This window comes from Pipistrellus hanaki (genome assembly GCF_964339955.1).
Source record: "Pipistrellus hanaki genome assembly, chromosome: 2".
Lineage (NCBI taxonomy): Eukaryota > Metazoa > Chordata > Mammalia > Chiroptera > Vespertilionidae > Pipistrellus > Pipistrellus hanaki.
In genome coordinates, this window is record NC_140504.1 from 176,822,869 (window position 1) to 176,846,095 (window position 23,227).

General features: G+C 52.0%; 1 long non-coding RNA gene across 2 annotated transcripts in view; it reads right to left on the reverse strand.

Moving 5' to 3' along the window:
* Nucleotides 1–23,227, reverse strand: part of LOC311618053 — a 49,692-nt gene that overhangs the window by 19,934 nt on the left and 6,531 nt on the right. The window lies entirely within an intron of this gene.

Consider the following 23,227-nt stretch of genomic DNA (forward strand, 5'->3'; position numbering starts at 1 on the left):
AACTAGGTCAATCCAGTTCAGGCCGATTCCAGATGTCTGCCACTAGATCTCACTGATTCAAGCCAGCTCTAATCAGGCCAGGCCTGTTGGGGCCAGCTCAGATGTGTGGAGCTGGCCAAGACTGGATGAAGTTGAATCAAACTGGTTGTAACCTGCTCAAATCACAAGGAGCCATTGGAGGGCCAGCGACTCAACGCCTGCCTATTTTGCACTAGCCTTTGCCTAATATATCCTTATGGAGTCCTTCCTTTAAAACTTCCTGGATCCTGGGGAAACCAAGATGGAGGCATAGGTAAACACCTAAATTGCTGCCTCGCACAACAACTTCAAAACTACAACTAAAAGACAAAATGGACATCATCCAGAACCACAGAAAGGCTGGCTGAGTGGAAATTCTACAACTAGAAGAAAAGAGAAAAGCACACAAAGACTCAGAGGAGCTGCAGAAGGCAAAGGTACAGAGGTGTGCACGCAGAGAGGGCTGGCTACTGAGTACATGGCTGGCTTTCTCAATCAGGAGGGAGACAAAAGCTCCTGACTGCTATGAACTCCAGTTCTGGGTGAGACTCTGGGGACCCAGACTTATTTGGGTAGAAACTGGACTGTCTGGCAACAGGCAAAACTCGAGGGCAGCTTTTTCTCAGAGGTGCTTGCAGTGATTACCACGAGACACTGAGATCCAGGGACCTCTTAGGGCAGGGCTGATGGGAAACCATTGCTCTCTGCTTCACCCTGAGACTCCGCCCTATCCAAGCTGAGGCTTTTGTAAGTCTTGTCTCATAAGGGTGTCTCCAGCACAGAAGTTCTCCCAGTGTAGACACAACTGATCCTCACAGCCAGTTGGCCCAGAGGTCAATTCCTCCCAGTTCTACCAACAACAATCAAGGCTTAACTACAACTGTGCACACAGCCCACAAAGGGGTGCATCAAGAATGTCCACCTCAGGTAACTGGGGAGATTGAGCCACTTTGCCCTATAGGACACCTAGCACACAAAGCCACTCTATCAACTCAGGGAAGCAGCCAAAATGTGGAGACAAAGAAACAGGTTACAAATTACAGAATTGAGGTAAACAAATGACTAGATATAGAGTTCAAAACCATGGTTATAAGGTTTTTCAAGAATTTTCTAGAAAAGGCCAACAAATTTAGCGAGATCCTTGGGGATATGAAAAAGGATCAACTAGAAATTAAGCATACACTTACTGAAATAAAAAATAATATACAGAGATCCAACAGCAGACTAAAGGATCACAGAATCAAGTCAAAGATTTGAAATACAAAGAAGCAAAAAAAAAAAAAAAAAACAAAAAAAAAAACACCCAACCAGAAAAGCAAGAAGAAAAAGAATCCAAAAATATGAAGATAGTGTAAGGAGCCTCTGGGACAACTTTGAGTGTACCAACATCCAAATTATGGGGGTCCCAGAAGTAGAGAGATAGCAAGATATTGAAAACATATTTGAAGAAATAATTACAGAAAACTTCCCCCACCTAGTGAAAGAAACAGACTTACAAGTCCAGGAAGCACACAGAACCCTAAACAAAAGGAATCCAAAAAGGACCACACCAAGACACATTATAATTAAAATGCCAAGGGCAAAAGACAAAAAGTGAATATTAAAAGCAGCAAGAGAAAAAGTTAGTTACCTACAAGGGAGGACCCATACGATTGTCAGCTGATTTTTCAACAGAAACTATGCAGAACAGACGGGAATGACAAGAAATATTCAAAGTGATGAAGTAATCTATAACCAAGATTACTCTACCCAGCAAAGCTATCATTCAGAATTGAAGGTCAGATAAAGAGCTTCACAGATAAGAAAAAGCTAAAGGAGTTCATCATTGCCAAACCAGTATTATATAAAATGCTGAAAGGTGCCGAAACCCATTTGGCTCAATGGATGGAGCGTCGGGCCTGCAGACTGAAGGGTCCCAGGTTCGATTCCAGTCAAGGGTATGTGCCTTGGTTGTAGGCACATCCCCAGTTGGGGGTGTGCAGGAGGCAGCTGATCAATGTTTCTCTCTCATCGATGTTTCTAACTCTCTATCCCTCTCTCTTCCTCTCTGTAAAAAATCAATAAAATACGTTTTTTAAACATGCTGAAAGGTATTCTTTAAGAAGAGGAAGAAGAAGAAAAAGGTAAAGATAATAATTATGAACAACAGATACATATCATCAACAGGTAAATCTAAAAATCAAATGAATAAAAAATCTGATGAACAGAATAAACTGGTGAATATAATAGAATCAGGGGCATAGAAAGGGTGTGGACTCAGGGGTTTTAGGGGGTATGAGGGTGTGGGAAGAGACTGGACAAAAATTGTAGACCTATAGATGAGGACAGTGGGAGAGGGGGATAAGGACAGAGGGTGAGGTGGGAACCAGGTGGAGGGGATCTATGGGAGGAAAAGGAGGAACAACTGTAATAATCTGAACAATAAAGATTTATTTTAAAAAATAAGTAAATAAATAAATAAAACTTCCTGAGTCCTTTTGTTTCCAGTATGTATTTTGTAAACAGTTTTTGATCCAAGCATCACATTATAGTGGCAGGATATATCATACCTGTATCTCCCCAGATACTAAGGTGATTACATGGCTAAGTGCCAGGGCGGTCAGCAGCCTGGGCTCAGGTGCCCACACTGCAGTGTCCTCGCTGTGTGATCTTGAGTAAGTTATCTACTTATACTTACCCTCAACCTCATACGTAAAAAAATCCAGTTCATTGTGGAACTTGCCTCATGGGGACAATTTTGCAGACTGAGATTACATACATATATCACAGTGCCTGGCATGTGCTAACCCCTCGGTTCATGGAAGTTATCCTAGGTTATTATTATTCCTTGGCTCTGACCTCAAATGGCCAAGACCCAGGCTCCTGCATGGCCACTTCCCCAGTGTGTAAACTTGGGTAATTCACTTAACTTCTCTTCAGCCAGGGTAGGGAGAAGTTTACTTCTGCACAAAGTCCACTGTGAATCCAGCAACCCTTCAGGATAGCTTTCTTTCCATTGGTGACTCAGGTCCAAGGCTGCTTGTGTCTTACAGCAATGCATCTGCTTCCAGGTTACCATAGCAAGAAAAAAAGAGCTGGAATGTCACTCACCAGCTCTTACATGTCTCACTCCAGAGTGTCACATAGAACTCCAGTGCACAGACCCCTGGCCGGATCTAGCACATAGCCCCCTATGGCCGCTGGGAAGTATGAGGAAATGTGTCTGACATCAAATGAAGCTATTCATCCCAGTCAAGCTATTAATACATCATTAAAAGTCTGATATCCAACCTGAAGAAGGTGATGTTTCTGTTCAGTTCTACCATTTGTGAGCCATGTCTGAAGTGCTCTAAGTGTTGTATTTTCAAATACTCCCAACTATATTGGACCCCCCCGCAACGAAAGAGGAGACCGAGTTGAAGAAGGAACTTAAAATCTAGTCTTATAAGGAGAAGTTGGAAAGATGTTTGATTTAGAAGAGAAGCAGCATCATATATCTAATTACAGGCTCTGGAAGGGCTGTTGTGGGACAAGAAGAATAAAACTGCTCTGTGGGACTCTGTGGGGCAGAGCCTAGACAGTGGACAATGCCACAGGCACTTCCAAGGGTAAAAGTCAGAGCTGAGCACTTTTTAAAAGACTGCCTCAGGACAGACTGGGTTTCCTGTAGAAAGAACATGCGCACAGAATCCAGAAAGCCATTGGGTTAGATGTTGTGGAAGAATTCAGGTATCTGAAGGCGTTGAAACAGACATCTAATAGTAGTCCTTACAAGGCAGAGTTCAAATGGCAGGGGTAGGGAACACAGCTCATTCAGACTCTAAACTTGGTATCAGGAAGGACCTCAACCCTCAAGACCCACAATAGGCAGGGTAGGCTAGGCTTTGCTACAGGAACAGCAGCAGAAACAAAACACTAAAGCTCCACAGTTTAACAAGTACAAGGGCAGGATGAACTGTTCAGACCTGTTTTCTCTGGACTCAGACTCCTCCCCGCACTGCTCATGTGGTAAGAAACTCTGCCGTCTGGGTGCCTCCCACTCTCAGGGACACTTATGAAGGACACCCAACATGAAAACAAATAAAAAGGAAATCACCCCATCAGAGCTATAAGTAATAATCAATAATTCAAAGCCTTGATAAAGTCTTGCTGGAGAGCGCTTCAGAGAGAAGGCACGGGCTGTTTCATGGTTAATTCAATGTCAATTAGCTGATTGCTAACTTCCCTCCAGCGAAATCGCATGCAGTGCAGGGGAGAGAAATCAAACGTGCTCTCGTTTTAACAAGCCTGGTGTTTCAATCATTCACCTCTGGCCGCAGGCTCAGAACCAATGCCAACAGACGTTCCTTCACAGTTTTATCAACCATTTCTGCATGTCACTGTTTTCTCAGCTGCCCTTAATTGTCCCGGGACCATCTCTGGCAACAAAGCTACTTGAAACCCAAAGTCAGAAGAGAAACTTTCTGCTTCCTGGAAGATGTGGGGCCCACAGCTCCTGAAACTCAGTTTCCCCATAATAACCTCTTCCTCTGGGATCAGTCGCTGTGACAATGCATGTAAAGGGGACAGCAGAAAACTTGGTACATGGTACATGTTCAATCAGGGTGGTTTTTCTCTGCCATTGCAAATCCTGAAATGGGTTTGTTGCTCACCTCCAGGGCTCCAAGCCCCTATACTAGCAGAGGCCATGGACACCTTCAGCACCATGGCCAGAGTCTCTGCACAGAGGCTGGAGATGGGAGGGCAAGAGCAAGAGAAGATGCTGCATGGCTCAGAGCTAGAGGGCCAGTGGGAAAATCCGTGTGAAGGGATCCTAGGGACCACGGAGGCCCCCTGCATCCCTTTGCACAAGAGAAACGGGCCCAGAGAGGGCCTGGGACTTGCCCAGAACCACAAAGATGCCAGGTTTCTGGGGTCAGCATCTCCCCACCTTAGGCTGTCCTACAGATGCAAAGGTGAGGATTCTGGGTCCCCTTCTCCTTCCTGGGGACCCCTGGGGGGAGGGTCACAAGAAGAGAGATACTGATGTACAGGAAAACCAGGAAGGGGCTGCTGGGAGGGAGAGGTGCTATAGGAGATGTGGGTTCAGCCCTAGTCAGCATTCCCGGAAGGCGCCCTTTGCCTATGCCTTTTCCCCACAGGCCAGGGCCGAAGATCTGGGAGCTGAGCCCACCAAGCCAACCCATGGCCCCTCCCAGTTAGGATGTGTAGAGTGTTTGTTTTTAATGACTTTAGTCCGTCATTCACATGCCTAGCACCATGCACGGCACTGGGAGGGGAGAGAAGACTCCTCACGCACCCAGCACCTTCTCCTGGCAGGCAGACCTATGCCTCTCACAGTGTGTAGCATGCTGTGCTGGGTACTTTTAGGTGTCAACTTGACTGGGCTAGGGATGCCTAGATAGCAGGTAAAATATTATTTCTAGGTATGTCTCCGAGGGCATTTCCAGAGAGATTAGCATTTGAATTGGCAGACAGGGTAAAGAGGCTCACCCTTACCAATGCAGGTTGGCATCACCCAATCCACGAGGGCCTGAATAAAAGGAAAAAGGCAGAGGAGGGGTGAATTTGCTCCCGGCTTGAGCCCAGGCATCCACCTTCTCCTGCCTCAGACACCACTGTTCCTGCAGACTTGCACTGGGAGTTGCGCCACAGGCTCCCTGGTTCTCAGCCCTCCGAACTGGGACCAGGACTTACACCACAGGCTCCAAACTTGGGACTGTGACTTGCTTACACCACAAATCCACTGCTTACAGACAGTAGATCATGGGACTTCTCAGCCTCCATAATCACACGAGCCAATCCCTCACAATAAACCTGTCTCCACGTATCTATATATATCCCATTGTTTTACTTTTCTGGAGAACCCTGACTAATACACATGCCCATACCTGGTAGACTGTGCCCAGGTGTGAGTGACTACAGGCATTTTGTCCTGTGAAAGACTGGGAATGTTTCTTCTGTGACCCATGGGTCCTCTGGAGCCCTCTCCTTTCCCTGGGGGTTGGGAGAGCCACTCTCTCATCTCCTCTGTCACAGGCCACAGCTGGGATTTGCCAGGTATGCCCCAGGCCAGGGCAGAAGATCTGGGTGCCAAGCCCACCAAGCCGACCTGTGGCCCCTCCCAGTTAGAGATGTGTAGAGTGTTTGTTTTTAAAAGAAGAGGGAAGAACCACAGCTTCTGTGCTCTGTCAGGCAGGATAGCATAATCCTGAAAGCTACCGAGCCAGAGGTTTAAGTTCTGGCTCTACCACGTCCTGGCTGTGGGATACTGTGATACCTGTCTCACCTCTCAGACCCATTTATTCATTTAGAACAAATATTTATGAGTGATTCTACCTGCCAGGCACTGGCAGGGGTCTTCAAACTACGGCCCGCGGGCCACATGCGGCCCGCAGAGGAGTCTGATCCGGCCCGCCAGGTTTTTTGGGCAGTGAGCGCAGCCGAGGTGTTACAGTAGGAATTAGTAGTTCATATAGTCCGGCCCTCCAGCTCTCTGAGGGACCGTGATCTGGCCCCCACTTTAAAAAGTTTGAGGACCCCTGATTTAGAAGGTGAGGACGATGCCAGTCCCAAACTTACAAGTTGTTGAAGGGATCAAATGAGAGAATTCGCACAAAGGGCTCAGCACAGTGCCCAGCACAGAATACATGTTTCATGCCGAAACCGGTTTGGCTCAGTAGTGGAGCATCGGTCTGCGGACTGGGGGGTCCCAGGTTCGATTCCGGTCAAGGGCATGTACATTGGTTGCAGGCACATCCCCGGTAGGGGGTGTGGAAGAGGCAGCTGGTCGATGTTTCTCTCTCATCGACGTTTCTAGCTCTCTGTCCCTCTCTCCTCCTCTCTGTAAAAAATCAAAATATATATTTAAAAAAATAAAAAAAGAATACATGTTTCATGAAGAAGCCGTTTCATAAATCTTCCCCTAGAAAAGTTTCCTTAGGGAAAATTTCCAAGCTCAAGGGCACTCGAGGAGTCTGTCCACAACAGAGTAAGTGTGCAAGTGCTCAAGCATAGGCTGGGCCCCTCCGACCTCCTGGCCCAGGTAGTGTAGGGCTCCGTCTGAGGCCACTCAGGGCCAGCCTGGGGCCGGGCCAGGGCTCCTTGTGGGGTCAGAGTTCAAGCTCAGTCTAGATTGACTGAGAACCCAGCCTTGGGAAAGTCCTTCCCTATTAGTCTCAGTTTCCTCACCTATAAAGTGGAGCACGGGTCCCCGCCCAGCCTGCCTCCCGGAGGACTTGGGAGGGTGCCATCCTGTCGTGCGTGTGAAGACTTGTGTTTGCCTCGGAGATGAGCTTCGCTCCTCGAAGTTCCTTGTGTTGTCCCGGACCTCAGGCCTGAGGCGGGGAGAGTCTCCCCTTGTTTGTATATGCCCATGGCCGCGGCCATTCCCCGGGGTCAGAGCACTCAGACAGGGGACCGGTGGGGAGAGGCAGACACCCAAGGCTCTGCTGCTCCAGAGGCTCGGAATTCGCTGCGCACATATTTGCTGACTTCCCTGCACTCTGCCAGCTTCGGGCATTCACTTCCCAGAAGTTTATTTGAGGAGCCGGATCTGGGTCCAGCGGACCTGCCCAGACAGACAGGCTGAGCCCTTTCTCACTGCCTCTCTCACACGCTCCACCTCTCACGGTCCTCCCTGTCTGCCTCTCCGTGGCCACCTGCTCCTCCGTCTCTTTTCTCCCTCTGCTTTTTATTCTCTACTTGATCCCCTGCTCCAGATTCAGTGCCTGCCCTTCTCAGCCCTGCCGGGTGCCCTGGGAGGCTGACCCCAGAGGACCCCACAGCCTGAACGGGCTGGGTTCAGCTGGCGGGAGGCCCTGGCGGAGATTACAGGGAGAGAGGCGGGGTGGGAGGTCAGGGATTCCTTCCCCACGCCCTCTCTCCTAGGCAACATTTTTCGCCGGGGCTGTGTTTCTCCATGACTCATCCTGCACCGGCATTCCGTCCTCCCCAACCAGCCCTCACTGGGCTGCAATAACACCCCCTCCTCCCATCGCCCATCAGCCCTAGAGGTAGTGAGGACTTCCCAAGATTGCCAGCCTCTCTTATTGCTTGCTACACTCCACCCATGTCTTGTAAGTAACAGATCCATTTCAGTCCCTGCAGGTAAACCATGTGAGGTGAGTTCTGTTTCCTGCCGAGACCCTACTCCCTAACTCCTCCATCCCACCCACACTGTCTTAGACATCCTCAACATCTCACCCTCACCGTCTCTCCCTCGCTGGTTCTTCTGAACTCATTGAGACTGCTTCTATCATACCACTTCATGGAGATCACCCAGGATGCTGAGGGTGGGAGGAGGGGGCCCCTACTGTTCATACACACACACACACACACACACACACACACACACACATGCACACGCACACATGCACACGCACACGCACACACCAGAATCAAGAGCCCTCGCATCTCCCTCACAGGTCACAGGTTGGGCAGAACTAGGGACAGCTTGGAACTCAGAGTCAGAAGAGCTGGGTTATAGCACCCCCTTTGCCACAAACCAGCTAAAGCAATAAGTAACCTCCATTTCCTCCTACACAACTGACAGAAATGCTAGAGGGTCTGGTGGGCAGTGGATGTGGATGTGATCTGTAAACTGAAACCAGGATATCGGTTTGAGAAATTATTACTGAGTTCCTACAAGAGCCCACAGAGCTCCTGCCTTGTAAGGCAGGTGGGGAGAGGGGGTGCAGGCTTGCAGGGCAGCCAACACCTGGGGAGGAGCCGGTGCTTTCCAAAGTGCTATGGAGGTTGAGGTTGGAGCTGGAACTGGGCTGAAATTGGGGATGAGACTATGGTTAAACCTGTGCTGGGATTAGACGTAGGCTGGGTTGGTGCTAATGTTATGGTTTTGAGGCTCTGGTTAGAGTTTCGTCTGTGTCCAAATTGGGGCTCAGACTGAAGCTGATGTTGAGATTGAAGTAGGGATGGGACTAAGATTGAGACTGAGCCTATGTTGGGTTGGAATTCAGGTTGAGGTTAGAGCTAAAGCATTTAGGGTTTTAAGGTTGGGCCGCATTGGAGATGGATGAAGGGATTAAGGCTGCAGTTGGAGTATAAGTTAGGTCTGAGGCTGCAGGTTGACATTGGAGTGGAGGCTGAGATCAGCATTGAGTTGAAACCTGAACATGAACCTCCAGAATCCCCCTGCCCTCCACAGGAAGCTCCAAATCCTCCCATCCCTCCACAGAAAGCTCCAGAACCTCCTGCCCTCCACAGAAAGCTCCAGAACCTCCTGCCCTCCACAGAAAGCTCCAGAACCCTCCTGCCCTCCACAGAAAGCTCCAGACCCGCCTGCCCTCCACAGAAAGCTCCAGACCCGCCTGCCCTCCACAGAAAGCTCCAGAACCCTCCTGCCCTCCACAGGAAGCTCCAGAACCCTCCTGCCCTCCACAGAAAGCTCCAGAACCCTCCCATCCCTCCACAGAAAGCTCCAGAACCCGCCTGCCCTCCACAGGAAGCTCCAAATCCTCCCATCCCTCCACAGAAAGCTCCAGAACCCTCCCATCCCTCCACAGAAAGCTCCAGAACCCTCCTGCCCTCCACAGGAAGCTCCAAATCCTCCCATCCCTCCACAGAAAGCTCCAGAACCCTCCTGCCCTCCACAGAAAGCTCCAGAACCCTCCCATCCCTCCACAGAAAGCTCCAGAACCCGCCTGCCCTCCACAGAAAGCTCCAGAACCCTCCTGCCCTCCACAGAAAGCTCCAGAACCCTCCTGCCCTCCACAGAAAGCTCCAGAACCCTCCCATCCCTCCACAGAAAGCTCCAGAACCCTCCCATCCCTCCACAGAAAGCTCCAGAACCCGCCTGCCCTCCACAGAAAGCTCCAGAACCCTCCTGCCCTCCACAGAAAGCTCCAGAACCCTCCCATCCCTCCACAGAAAGCTCCAGAACCCGCCTGCCCTCCACAGAAAGCTCCAGAACCCTCCTGCCCTCCACAGAAAGCTCCAGAACCCTCCCATCCCTCCACAGAAAGCTCCAGAACCCTCCTGCCCTCCACAGGAGTTCCAGAATCCTGTCTTCCACATGAAGCTCCAGAACCCTATCTTCCACAGGAAGTTCCAGAATCCTCCTGTCTTCCACAGAAAGTTCCAGAACCCTCCTGTCCTCCACAGGAAGCTTCAGAACACTCCCATCCCTTCGCAGGAAGTTCCAGAACCCTCCCAGCCAGCTCAGACCTCCTTTGAGAGTCTAACCGACCTGCACAGTGGAAGAATGACATATTGACATCTCCTCTAACGCCTCCCTTTGGAGTGACTACATTCCTTTATTGTTTCATTCATCCAATCAATAAAATAAAAAAATCAATCCATCACCTATTATGTGCTGAATGTTGTCCCAGATGTTGGAGACGTAATGGTAAGCCAAGGAGATGTGGCCACTACTCGCATGGAGCTTACATCTTAAAAGGGAAGAAAGATAATAACCCAACAATCACAGAACTGGATACACCTCACAAGTGTGCCAAGGGCTGAGAAAGGAAGGTTCTGGAAGCCATGTGTGAGAGAGCACAGTCCTGGGAAGCTGCCGGATGTGATAAAAGCTCCCAATGGCGTTCTAAGTTCATATAGGGGAAACGGAGGACAGAGGCACGGGACTCCAGCTAGGAACCGAGGAATGCTTCACAGAACAGGGGGCATTGTGCTAGGCAGTGAAGCTGGGAGGCAGTGGGTGCAGTGGATTTGGAGTCAGATGAACCTGAGCTCAAAGCCAAGCTATCCAGTTACAAACCAGCTAAGCTGTGTAGCCTTGGGCAAGTCACTTTCCCTCTCTGAGCCTCAGACCCCTTCTTTAAGATGGAGACAGTAGTTCCTCCTTTGTGGAGCGCACAGTGAGGATTCTAGAAGTGTGTGAATTCCTGGCACCTGTGAAGTGCTCAGTGAATGGTAGCTCCCGGCCCTTTTCCAGGTCAAGGGGAATCGCAGGAGCTCCGTGCAAGCAGCCGGCACCCCAAAGGCGACCACTCAGGGTCCGGATCTTCAGGCTGAAGCTGTCACCCCGACAGGCCCAGGCGTGATTTCTCCCCGGAGTTCATGCTCCCTGGAGTGCAGGCGTGATTTACACAGTCGTCGGGACAACTCCAAATTGGACTAAAACCTAGTGACTGGAAACGAGACGAGTAATGAAATTCTACGCGGGGAATTTACAGGGGAGATTTATTAGGTGGCTTTTATTTACGACGCCGAGCACTTAGGGCCCTGGGGTGGGGTGTGCGTGTTGGACAAATAAATCCAGTCCACATCACCTGCACGGGCGCCGTCGCCACTCAGCCGCTCGAGATGCCAGAGAGGTGGTGCCCCCTGCAGCATCCTCTGTGCTCGATGAGCCCACACCCCACGGCCACCCCTCGGCACTCCTCCATCCTCCACCTCATCCCTGTGCTGCCCGCCTCTCCAGAGCCTGGGTCTCTCACTACCTCTGGGGAGTCAGCGGCATCATTCCTGGGCAGGCTGTGCCTGAAGGCTGGACCTCAGGAGCGCCGAGGGGAGCGGCTGGACAGCCGGAGCCTCAGGGGGGGCCAGCCCAGGGGTTGGACTGGACGATGGAGGAAGTGAGATGCAGGGTGGCAGGCAGGCAGGGCAGCAGAAACCGAGAGCAGAAGTGCCCTGACGTCAAGACCCTCTTGTGGTCAGGTCAGGGAAGCAGCTGGTAGGAGGAGCCTGGAGGAGAAACCGAGGCAGTTCCACACTGCACCTGGGGCCAAGGACCCCGTCAAGAGCTGTGAGAGTGTTTTTAGCTACAGAAGTGGAGCCTTCTCTGCTCCCTCCGCTCACAGCTGTCCCTCCCCGGGGCAGAGGGAAAAGCTGCCGACCCTCACACCTTCTCCGTGCCTCCTCCCCCACCAGCCCTTTCTTCTTCTCCACCTGCTAGTCTTAACTCCAATAACTTCTTTTATCTATTTTCCCCTCCATTCACCCCACTCCGAGCGCACTGGGCTCCTTGTCATTGCTCCAACCTGCCTGGAAAGTTCCTGCCTCAGGACCTTTGCACTGCTTAGGAGCCTCTTCCCCCCGGTAAGCAGCACAGCTTATTCCCTCACTTCCCTGCATGTCACCTTCTCAGAGGCACCTGACAGGTTCCTTACCCAGCAAATTCCAACATCCCCCTGGCTGCTTCCTGCCCCCCTTCCCTGCCTTATTTTCTTTCTCCTCAGCGCAAACCACTAAAGGCTTTCTTTACTTTTTGTTTATCTTGTGATTGTATGTCTCCCCCACTAGAACATAAGCTCCAAAAGGAGAAATGTTTGTTTGTTTGTTTGTTTGTTTGTTTGTTTGTTTGTTTTGCTTGCCACTGTCACCCACAGCTCCTAGCCAGGCCCGGGCATAAGGGAAGCGCCGATACAAACTTGGTGGGGACTGGGCTAGTCTCCAGTAGCCATGGAGCATGCGCATCTGAGCAGGTGCGATGGGCCAGGCCCCGTGCCGAAGGCTTCCGCGATCACCTCTGCGAGTGGCTCACTCAGCAAGCGCCCTGCGTGCTTGCTCCTGGGCCCAGCACGGGGCGGGGGGGGCGTGAGGGGGGGGGCCAGGTGACTCAGACCCAGGCACTGTGCTCGGGGAGCTCCCAGTCTGGGGGCAGGAGAAACCCAGACCTGGAACAAGCAGTTTCATGTGTTCAATGCACAGCCCCTGGGAGATGACGGAGGAGGTCCGCCAGGAAGGCTGGATGCTGGGACCCCCAGAAAGACTCCTGCAGGAGGCACCCCACAAGCAGCCTTAGCAGGTGTGCAGAGGTCCACGGAGCCAGGTGTAGGTCTCAGGCTCTGCCATTTACCAGCTGTGTGACCTCCGATGTTCTTCAACCTCTCTGTGCCTCAGTTTCCTCATCTCTAAAATGGAAATAATATAGTCTACTCATTGGATGGCTATCAAGACGAAATGAATTTACAAAACTCTTCAAACAGACCAGAATGTAATTAATAAGCATACGATAAATGTTAGTCATCATTATTATCGCTTTATTATTGCTCATGAAAATTGATCGGCAGAGGGGAAGGGAAAAAAATTCAGGGGGACAGAATAAGTACAGGCATGTCCAAGGTCAGAGCAGAGCCTTTCACCGTGGAGCAGGCGGTGATAGCAAGTGTAGCAATGGGCTCTGTGGTAGGTGAACCCTGATTGGCAGAATTTGCCAATTTCTGTGAAGTCGGTACTCCCACCACGGCCTATTTCAAACTCCCACAGTGACACCGCTGAATAAGAAATTGGGAAGAGGTGCATAATTGGCACTTGTGGGCCCCCACAAGTGTCCACTGGCTCAAAGGGGATGGCCCCAACCCACGCCAATCCCTGGCAGAGCTATCTGTCTGTACCCTGCCTCAAACTGGGCTCTAGAAGGGGAAAGATCAGACATGAGGGAGGGACACGGAGAGACCAGCTCAGAGGTGGCCCGAGGTCCATGTGTGGCTGGACCTCAGAGATCCCTGCTCCACAGAATCTTGGAAGCCAAGCACTCACACACACATTCTCACAAACACACTCTCTCTCACACACACACACACACTCACACACATTCTCTCTCTCTCTCTCTCTCTCTCTCTCTCTCTCTCTCTCTCACACACACACACACACACACACACACACACACTATCTCTCTCTCAAACACACACACACACACACACTTTCTCTCTCTCAAACACACACACACACACTCTCTCACACACACAAACACACTCTCACACACACACACACTATCACATACACACACACACACACACTCTCACACACACACACACTATCACATACACACACACACACTCACTCTCTCTCTCTCTCTCTCTCTCTCTCTCTCTCTCTCACACACACACACACACACACACACACACACACACACAACCTCAATCCACAGCCCTGAGGCCAGGCCTTCAGGATATGGGGAGGCCAGAGGGATTTGAACCCTTGGTACCCTAGATGGAGAAGGAAGGGAGGGGTGCTTCCCAGAACCACACACTCCAGCCTCCCACACGAATCCCCTCCCGAGGGCCCTGGCCCCCTCCTGTGGGCTCTGATGAGGGAAGCTCCAGAAACCAACTTCAGAGACTTGGGGCTGGGCCAGCCCCCGCAGAGGTGCTTTGCTGAGGGGGGAGGGGCCCTCCAGCTCCAGGGTTTGCCACCTTGCTCCCTCCCTCCCACCTGCCCTCCCCAGCAGGTTATCAGCGTGAAAACAGGAAGGCTGGCAGTGCTATTAATAATACATGAAGCCAGCTCTGCCCCTGATCTGGCGGGCAGGCAGAGGCGGGGAGGCAGCTCCAGCCCCCAGGGAGGGAGAGAGCCAGGCTGCTGGGGGCCTGCCTGGCTGAGCGGTGGGCAGGGGCAGGGCGTGGGGGGGGGGGGGGCCTCTTTTCCTTCTCCCATTTGCTTTGTGTACATCCAACATGTAAGGCCAGACCCTGGTGCTCCCTCCATTTCTCTGGCTGCTGTTTCCCTCCTCAGGCACTGCCTGGTCCTGCGGAAGCCATGGCCTCTGTAAAAATCTGGGCTTGGATGCAGGAGACCGGGGGATTTGGGAGGACACAGAGGGCAGAGGAATAACCCAGGCTTTGGTGTCCAACAGATCTGGGCCTGAATCCTGGCCCAGGACCACCTACTGTGTGACTTTGGATAAATCACTTTGCCTCTCTGAACCTATGATTCTTCATTTGCAAAAACAGAGACTACTAAGAGGATGATGCAGTTGGCAGCACAAAGAGATTGCTGGTTTGCTGGTTCATTTCCCAGTCAAGGCACATGTGAGCTCCGCCCCTGGTGCGGGTATAGGGGAGGGGGACAGGAGGTAGCCCAACTGAAGTTTCACTCTCACAGCGATGTTTCTCTCTCTTTCTCCTTCTCCCTTTCTCTCTCTGAAAATCAATAAACTATTCTTTAGGAAAAGAAAAATGAGCCAAAACTGGTTTGGCTCAGTGGATAGAGTGTCAGCCTGCAGACTGAAAGGACCCAGGTTCGATTCCGGTCGAGGGCATGTACCTTGATTGCAGGCACATCCCCTGTAGGGGGTGTACAAGAGGCAGCTGATCCATGATTCTCTCTCATTGATGTTTCCAACTGTCCCTCTCTCTTCCTCTCTGTAAAAAATCAATAATATATATATATATATAATTTTTTTTTAAGAAAGAAAAATGAGGGAGTGAGCATGTGAAGGGGTGGGAAAATCACTCCTGAATGAGGGAACAGCAAGTGCAAAGGTCCTGAGGTAGAAATGACCTTAGCATGTTTAAGGACTTACAGGGTGGTCTGTGTGGCTGGAATTAGGGAACAAGGGGACTGGTAGGGGGGAAGATCAGAAAGAAAACAAGAGAGTGAGTCATGCTGGGCCTGAAAAGCCATGGCAAGGACTTGTGAGATGGGAGCATTGAAAGGACTGTGAACAGAGGACAGACATGATCCAAACAAGATGTGAGAGGCTCCCTCTGGCTGCTGTGTGGACAATGGACTCTGGAGCAGCACTGCCCGAGGGAAATATGACATAAGCCACATACAAAAAAAAAAAACAAAAAAAAAAAACACCTCGTTTAGTTTTCCAATGGCCACATCAAGAAAGGTAAAGAAACTGATGGAATTAATGATATATTTTATTTCATCCAAAATATTATGATCTCAATATGTCATCCATATAAAAAAAAATATTAGAGCCAGTGTGGCTCAGTGGTTGAGCATCGGCCTATGAACCAGAAGGTCACAGTTCGATTCCTGATCAGGTTGTAGGTTTGATCCCCATTTGGGGGTGTGCAGGAGGCAGCCCATCAGTGATTCTCATCAATGATGTTTATATGTCTCTCCCTACCTCTCTGAAATCAATAAAAGCATGTTAAAATATTAGAGATTTATTTTTCATACCAAGTCTTCGAAATCCAGTGCATATTTTATACCCCGGCTCATCACCATTTGGACAGCCACGTTTCGAGTGTCCGCTGGCTGTGTGTGGCTACTCTATGGGGCAGCACAGCTAGAGAGGGGCAGGAGAGGGACTGGGAAGACCAGGGAAGAGGCAGTTGCCAGGTGCAGAAAAAAGAGGCTTAGCGTTAGCGGTGGGGGGTGAGGATTAGGAAGAAAGCAAGGATGGGGGGGCGGGTGCTGAGCTGGAGCCCACCTGGGGCCCAATGGTTGGAGTCAGTGTCATAGGTCAGATTCCCTGGAAATGCCCTGAGACCGTGAGATCTGCATGAAGGGGGTTTATCAGTGAGCATTTGCGGGAACAGGAAGAGAGGGAAGCAACATTGGGCAAAGGGAGAAACCACACCAAAGGCCTCCGCCCATCTCTCAGCCTCTCAGGGAGCTCTGGAGCCGGGACCGCCCTTCAGAAGTGAGTGGGAGAAGGAGACCTGGTCTTTGCACACTGGCTACCCACTGGCAGCCACAGGGTGGGGGCATGGTGCCCACCTTCCTTCCACCAAAGGCAATTCCCGGAGAAAGGGGACAAGAGAGAGGCCTCCTCCCTCGGACAGCTTCCTCCTCCTCCAGGAAGAGCAGCAAGGAAGCCCTGTTGGCAGGAACCCCAAGCCCAGGCCAGCATGGCCATCAGGAGCCTCTGAGCCCAGCTGGGGACGCTTCAGTTCCTGGAGGAACTCGGCACGGCTGGGGGTGCGGTCTCTAAACCATGCTCCTGTGGGACCCACCTCCCAGCCAGCCCTCGGGTTCCAGGGCAGCTTTGCAGCTCCCCCTTCCACCCCTGCTCCACGGGGAGGGGCAGCTCCCTGCCCCCATCCTGGGGGAGGACTCCAATCTCGGCTCAGCCGGCTATTGTGAGGCCTGAATGGGCTTAAGCAAGTGGAAAAGTTTTGTTCCCTGTGGGGTGCCATCCACTTGGGAGGGGGGCTGTTATGAAGCTCCAGACTTCCTGCCTGGGGAAGGGCTGCTTCCCGGGGCCGCCACTCTCTTCCCTTGGCCTGGACCTCCCTCCCTGCCCCTTCTCTTCTCAGCCCTGAATCTTCCTGCTCTCGCCTCATTCTCTCACTCTCTCCTTCCCTCCCTCCATCTCCAGTCCCTCTGCCACTCTGTACCGTCTGCCTGGATCCGAGTCTTTGTCTATGGCCCCTCCTCTGAGTTTCACCTCCAACCAGGGCAGCTCAGAGCCACCCCACAGACCTGCCCCCGGCAGGGAGGAGAGCAGGAAGAGGGACCACAGCAGCAGCTCGGCTCAGAGCATGCCCACCCACCCCTCTGAGCCCCCACGAGCTCCTCCTCCTCTTGCCAACACAACAGCCCCCTTGACCCTGGTCCCAGCCTGTTTGTTTACCGCGGCTGTGCCGAGAGGCTGTGCAGCGACTCAACTGCACCCTCCGAACGTTTGGTGCTGGCAAGGGGCCAGCAGCCCCTGCAGCAGCGCTGGCGGGCTGCCAGGCAGCCCAGCGTCTTCCAGGCTGGGTCACAGGGAGGGTCACAGGCCTGGCCCAGCGGGGATGGGAGCAGCAGGCAAGATCCCCACGACCCTGGTCCCACCCCCCACCCCCCCACCCCCCGCCGGGGTGGCCAAGCCAGGCAGCTGCTGACAACCCCGTGGCAAAGACAGAGCCTTGGCTCTGTCAGGAGGGGCCCCCACTCCGCAGGGAGCTCCTCTAAGAAGCAGGTGGGGAGAGGAAATGCACAGAAGAGTTACAAATGTACAAATACTGACCAGCTCTCCAACACACACACTCAATAAGTATAACTGAACTGATGGCTGTATTAGGCAGTCAGTGGGTGGGTGGATGGATAGATGGATGGATGGATGGATGGATGGATGGATGGATGGAAAGGAAGACAGATGGAGTCACAGTTTCCAGGTTAGCATAGGCCATCAGTACAAGGTCTTCCTTTGTCCCACCCAGAAAACACCCTTTGCCGGTTTCTTTGTTCACCCAAGACTGAAGAGCCCCGACTCCTTCCCTGACCCCTGAAAATGAACACGTTCTCTCTTTCCTCTTCTCCATCCCTGATCCTGCAGGAGAGGGTGAGAAGTCCCGGCCATGGGCATGGCTGGTGGTCAGAAACCAAGAAGCCCGCCCTGGCTGAGGCCTGTGCGCTGATGCTCTTAGGAAAGGCCGGGGGAGCCGGGCAGGGGAAGCAGGCCCCTTCTGCCTCCACCCGAGTCCGAGTCCGCAAAGCACAGGCAGTGCTTGGAGACAGCACAACCGGGTACGGAACCTTCTTTTCTCCCTGCCGGGAGCCTCTGCCCTGAGCTGACGGGCTCTCTGAAGAGCCCCTAGGACTGAGCTGGAGGGGGGCCAGGAGCGGAGGAGAGGAGACAGGGGAGATATGGCTGGGAACCCCTGGGGAGAGGAAGCTGTGAGGCAAGCCTGGCTGGATGGGGTTAGCCTGGGCACCCCACCCTCTCCAGCTGCAGTCTCCAGGGTGGCATCCAGAAGGCTCAGCGCCTGATCCTGGGCAGGGCGGAGCCAGGACAGGAAACACTCTGCAGCTGTGATGTTCTCGGGGGTCACCCCACTCCGGACCCTCTGTGGGGATCCTGGTCTTTCTGGGTGGCAGACACTGGGTGCCCCAAGTTGGCTGGGAAATGGGAAGAGTCTGGAGGACCCCTACTGTCCAACCAGGCTTCCCAACCCCTTGTGCTGTTGTGAAGATTAAATGAACGGATATAGGGACAGTGCTTAGAAACCTACTGAGTCCTAAAGGTTAGTCGTCAGCCCCTAGGATAGTGTCCAGGACAAAGTGGGCACTAAATATTTGTTGAATTAATGAATGAATGAGTGAATGAATGAATCCTGCTCCCTCTTAGCTCCTCTACTTCAAGATACAAATCAATGTTATCTCTATTAAGATAATGTTGACATTAAGTTTAATCCGACCCAAAGCCTTGGCACTTGCTGTTCCCTCTTCCAGGGGTGATTTCCCTCACATTTTCACATGGTTCCCTCCCTGACTTGATTCAGATCTCTGCCACTGGCCATGAGGAAGGGCCCTGGCCACTGCCTGCTGATAGAGCACCCCCTTACCTCCAAAGTCCTCTCTCCTGCCCTAGTCAAGGACCTTTACCAAGTATGTCCACACACATACACATACACACACACACACACACACACACACACACACACACACTCCTAGCTAGACAGCCCAGGGATAGAAACTTGAGCCAAAGGGCTCTGGCCTGGCAAGTGTCGCTCCCATTCGCTGATGGCCATCAGTATCCATGCATGACACGGGCTCAGCCAACCCGCACAGGAAGTCCTGCTCTGTCCCCAACTACCCCTCCTCTCAACCAGCCTCCGCAAGAACCACAGTACCAGTAGAGTCCACTGGACCAGAATTTAAGAGCCCTATCTCTAACATTTAAGCAGGGGGAAAAAACCTTTTATTGAGCACTTAGTGTGTGCTGGCCACTGTGCTCCTTACACACTTGAGCTCATTTGACCCCAAAACAACTAGGCCAGGTAGGTAGTCACATATGCGACCCCTGGCCAAGGTATTATAGAATCAACTGGCGAAGTGCTTGAGTTATGGAACGAGCTGCATTCACATCTGGATTCTTCCACTTACTTGCTGTGTGACCTTGGGCAAGTCACTGCAGCTCTCTGAGTCTCTGCTTCCTCCTCTGTAATGAGAAGATAAGACAGCCACTGCCTTTGATCCTGGTGAGGATCAAAGGAGATAATGGATGAAAGTGCCGCCTCTACCAGGCATGCAGCCTTCAATCAAGGTCGGAGCCTGCCCTTCCCTCCTTATCTCACCAGCTCCCCTGCCAAGGTTTGCAGGCTGGGACTGGTCTCCCCACAGTGCCAGGCACAGGGCTGGGCACAGCCAGTGCGCACAGAATATTCTTGCTGATTGGCAGATTTTCCCAAGGCCTTAATTGCAGAGAGCATTCCCTCTCCCGGATCACCCGAGCAGGGATCTCGCCCTGGGCCGCATGTGGGGCTGGAGGGAGGCCCCTTCCTGCCTCTGAGCTTCTATCTTGTTTGAAAGCCCTCACCACCACCACGTGCCCCTCCCAGGACCCCAGATCCTGTCCTGATTTGTTGGGTCAGAGTTCCTACCTAAAAAGCTTGACCAGCATCTTGGCTTCTCCAAGATCATGGCCACCTATAGGCTCCCCCCAGTGCCTGGAGCTCTGACCTTGCCCCAGCCCCTTAGCTGGACCATGCCATAGGCTTACAGACATGCCCCATTCACACCAGCTGCCCAAATCACCCACTCCACAATCCCAGGCTCCAGTCTGCCCACTACTCAACCCTCTGGCTGCCACCCACCTGCCCACAGCTATCACTTGCACACTCCCAAGGGTCCCCCCACAGGCACATTCCGAATGTGTAGTCCATCCACCCTAGCCATGCCCTCTGCAGGGCCCTGTAGGCTGGCAGAAAAATCACCAAGGCACTTTGACATTAATCAAAGACATGCATAAATAAATATGTGTAAATCACATGCAAACCAAGGTGGAAATTTACATCTTTCACTGCTGAGTTAGCATCTTCAGGCACCCACTAGAGTGGCTGCCTGCAGCTCAGGGGGTTTGGGACAGGAGCCCTCCCCACATCTAGAGACCCACTGACTGATCCCAGATTCATCATCTGAGATTCTCAAACTTACAAGTTGGGAGTACCAACCAGCACTTATTGATTGCCTACTACATGCCAGGCATTCTCTTCCCCTCCAGCTTCTACAGGCATTAAAGGAGCTAACATGTAAAGTGTTACCTGGCACATAGCAAGCACCCACTATATGTGGGCACCCAACATATTGATATTATCAATATCATCTCTGAGCCTGCTTGTTCATTTGCAAAATGGGGATAACTGGTGAGGATGCAATTGCAAACCCAGGTAGAAGCACAATTCCTGCACACAGTAAGCACTCAATAAATCTTAGCTATCATTATAAATAGTGTGTGTCCATGCCAACAAGTTCTGGAAAGATGTAGCCAACAGGAGGTAGTTATGAGGCGGAGAGATTCAGGCAGGACTTCCACTTTCTGTTTCATATATTTCTAAGGTGAAGAATTTTGACAAATGAACTAGTATTGCTTTTATCAGCAACAAAAACAATGAAGGTATTTCCATTTTGGGGAATAAAAACCAGCATTCATGTCTCAGCTACCTCCTCCACCTTTCCCTACTCGGCCTCTCTCCCCATGTGCTCTCCTGGGGATCTGACCAGGGACAGCCATGTTCTCTGGACACAACATTTACATTAATAACAACTTCTGTGACTGTCCCTTTCTGGCAGGAAGAACAAACCTAGGAAGCTTGGAGCATTGCCACGCAAGCTAAGCCAGGATTTGATTCTCCCACTCGCCCTCAGGAGTTGGGCTTGGACCCAGGTCGAGATTCTCTTTCTTAGATTTAGTTCCTCAGCCCACAGAGAGGCCGTGATGTCTGGATTCAATGCTGCCCGTGACCTTCAGTGCTCTTCCCCACTCCTGTCAGCAGCAAATACATCAAATCTTTGGATCCTATACATCTCCATCCTGGTCACGGATAAAGAACACTGGGCAGAACCGGCTCCAAAAGGCTCTTGTCCAGGGTGCTCTGTGCCCATTGCCCAGCTCCTTGGCTTCTGTCAACCCACCAGTTACAAATAAGAAGACAAGCCCTCCTCTGAAGCACACCTCTGCAGCCAAAAGCCAGTCTCTCCCCTCACCCATCAAAAACAAGAAGGCCCTGACTGGTGTGGTTCAGTGGTTGAGCATCATCCCGTGCATGGAGAGGTCACTGGTTCAATTCCAGGTCAGGGCACATGCCCAGGGTTGTGGGTTCCATCCCAGGGGGTGGAGGGTGGGGAGGGCATGCAAGAGCCGGCCGATCAAGGTCTCTCTCTCCCTTTTCCTTCTCTCTCTCTCTCTCCAAACTCAATTAAAACATATTTTTAAAATAAATAAAGAAGAAGAAGAAAAGGGAAATGAGATTGTGGGAATAAGCAGCTCCATGCTGCTGGATTCCGAGAGCAGACAGAGCAGGAGCTCGGGGGGTTTGGGCCGATGACATACACAATAGGGAGCAATGGAAGGCTTTCCAGGAAGCGAGTGACATGTCTGAGCTGTGTCTCAGGGGAGCACTCAGACTTGACTCAACAAAGGGACTGGAGAAAGAGAGAATTGTCCTAGCCCAGTCACTGGGTTTTATGGCCTATCTGCTTCCCTTACACATTCTTTTAACTCCCGTTTCTTGGAAACCACTGGGGTGTAGGTTTTGGCTGGCGCTCGAGGTGCCCAAAGTGAGCAGACCAATGAGCCTCCAACTGGAGGTAAACTGAGGCACTGCTTACATCCCTTCCCTGGCAGAAAGGAGAGCAGGGATATGAGTGCGGGCCATGCTCTGTTCTCGGCCACAAACCGAGGTTGAGACTCGAGGGTGATTTTATCTGCAGTGACAAGTCCACCCCCAGGCTCAGGCAGGTGCTGTTTCAGGCTCAGCAAACGTCCCCAAGTCAGACAGATGTCCAGGGCTCACACAGACATTGCCCCGGGCCAGGAAGATGTTGTTGCGCCAGGCCCGGACAGATGCTGCGTCAGGTTCAGACACACGTCCTGGGCCCAGGCAGAAGCCGTGCCAGGGCCAGGTAATGTGCCGGGCTCAGCCAGGTGTCCCAGCTTCCAACAGATGTTGTCTCCAGCCCAGGCAGATGCTACCCTAAGCTCGACAGATGTCTGCCACCAGAGATACATAACGATGCTAAAAGGTCCCTGGGAAAATATAATTCCTAAATCTTCCTTTTCCACTTTCAGCCTCCACCTGCCGCCCCCACGAAAGCGGAGGAAAGCATGCGTGGAGTCCAGCCAGCTCTCTCCAGACTCTCCCAAAGTGTCCCAGCCGAGGAGCTACAGCATCCTGTTCTTCCCCCGGACTCCAGGCTACCGCCCAAAGGGGAGGAAGGCACATACTGGGGGGCAATGAAGGAGGCACATGAGTACAGGGCATCTGTGCCATCTGTGGAGTGGTTAACAGTGATGCCCAGGCTCCCAGAACTGACTCTGCAGGAGATGAGGGGGGAGGGAGCAATTTAATGTGAGGACCAGCCCCACTAAGGCCTCCTCGGACCCTATACTCTGGGACCTCCTCCCCACGGCCATATCTCTGCTCAGCACCTGAAGAATGTCATTCCTGGGTCATCGGAAGGTGATGACTGCTCCAAAGCTGCACTGAGCTAGAGAGAAAAGGGAATAAGGAGGTTGGCCCAGTGTGGACATGGAGTGGGAGACAGTCGCATTCATCAGCTGGGCCCTGGATGGAAGCATGACTGACCTTCCTCAAGAGTGCCTGTAGGGGCTTTCCTGACAGGGAAGCAAAAAGAGCTT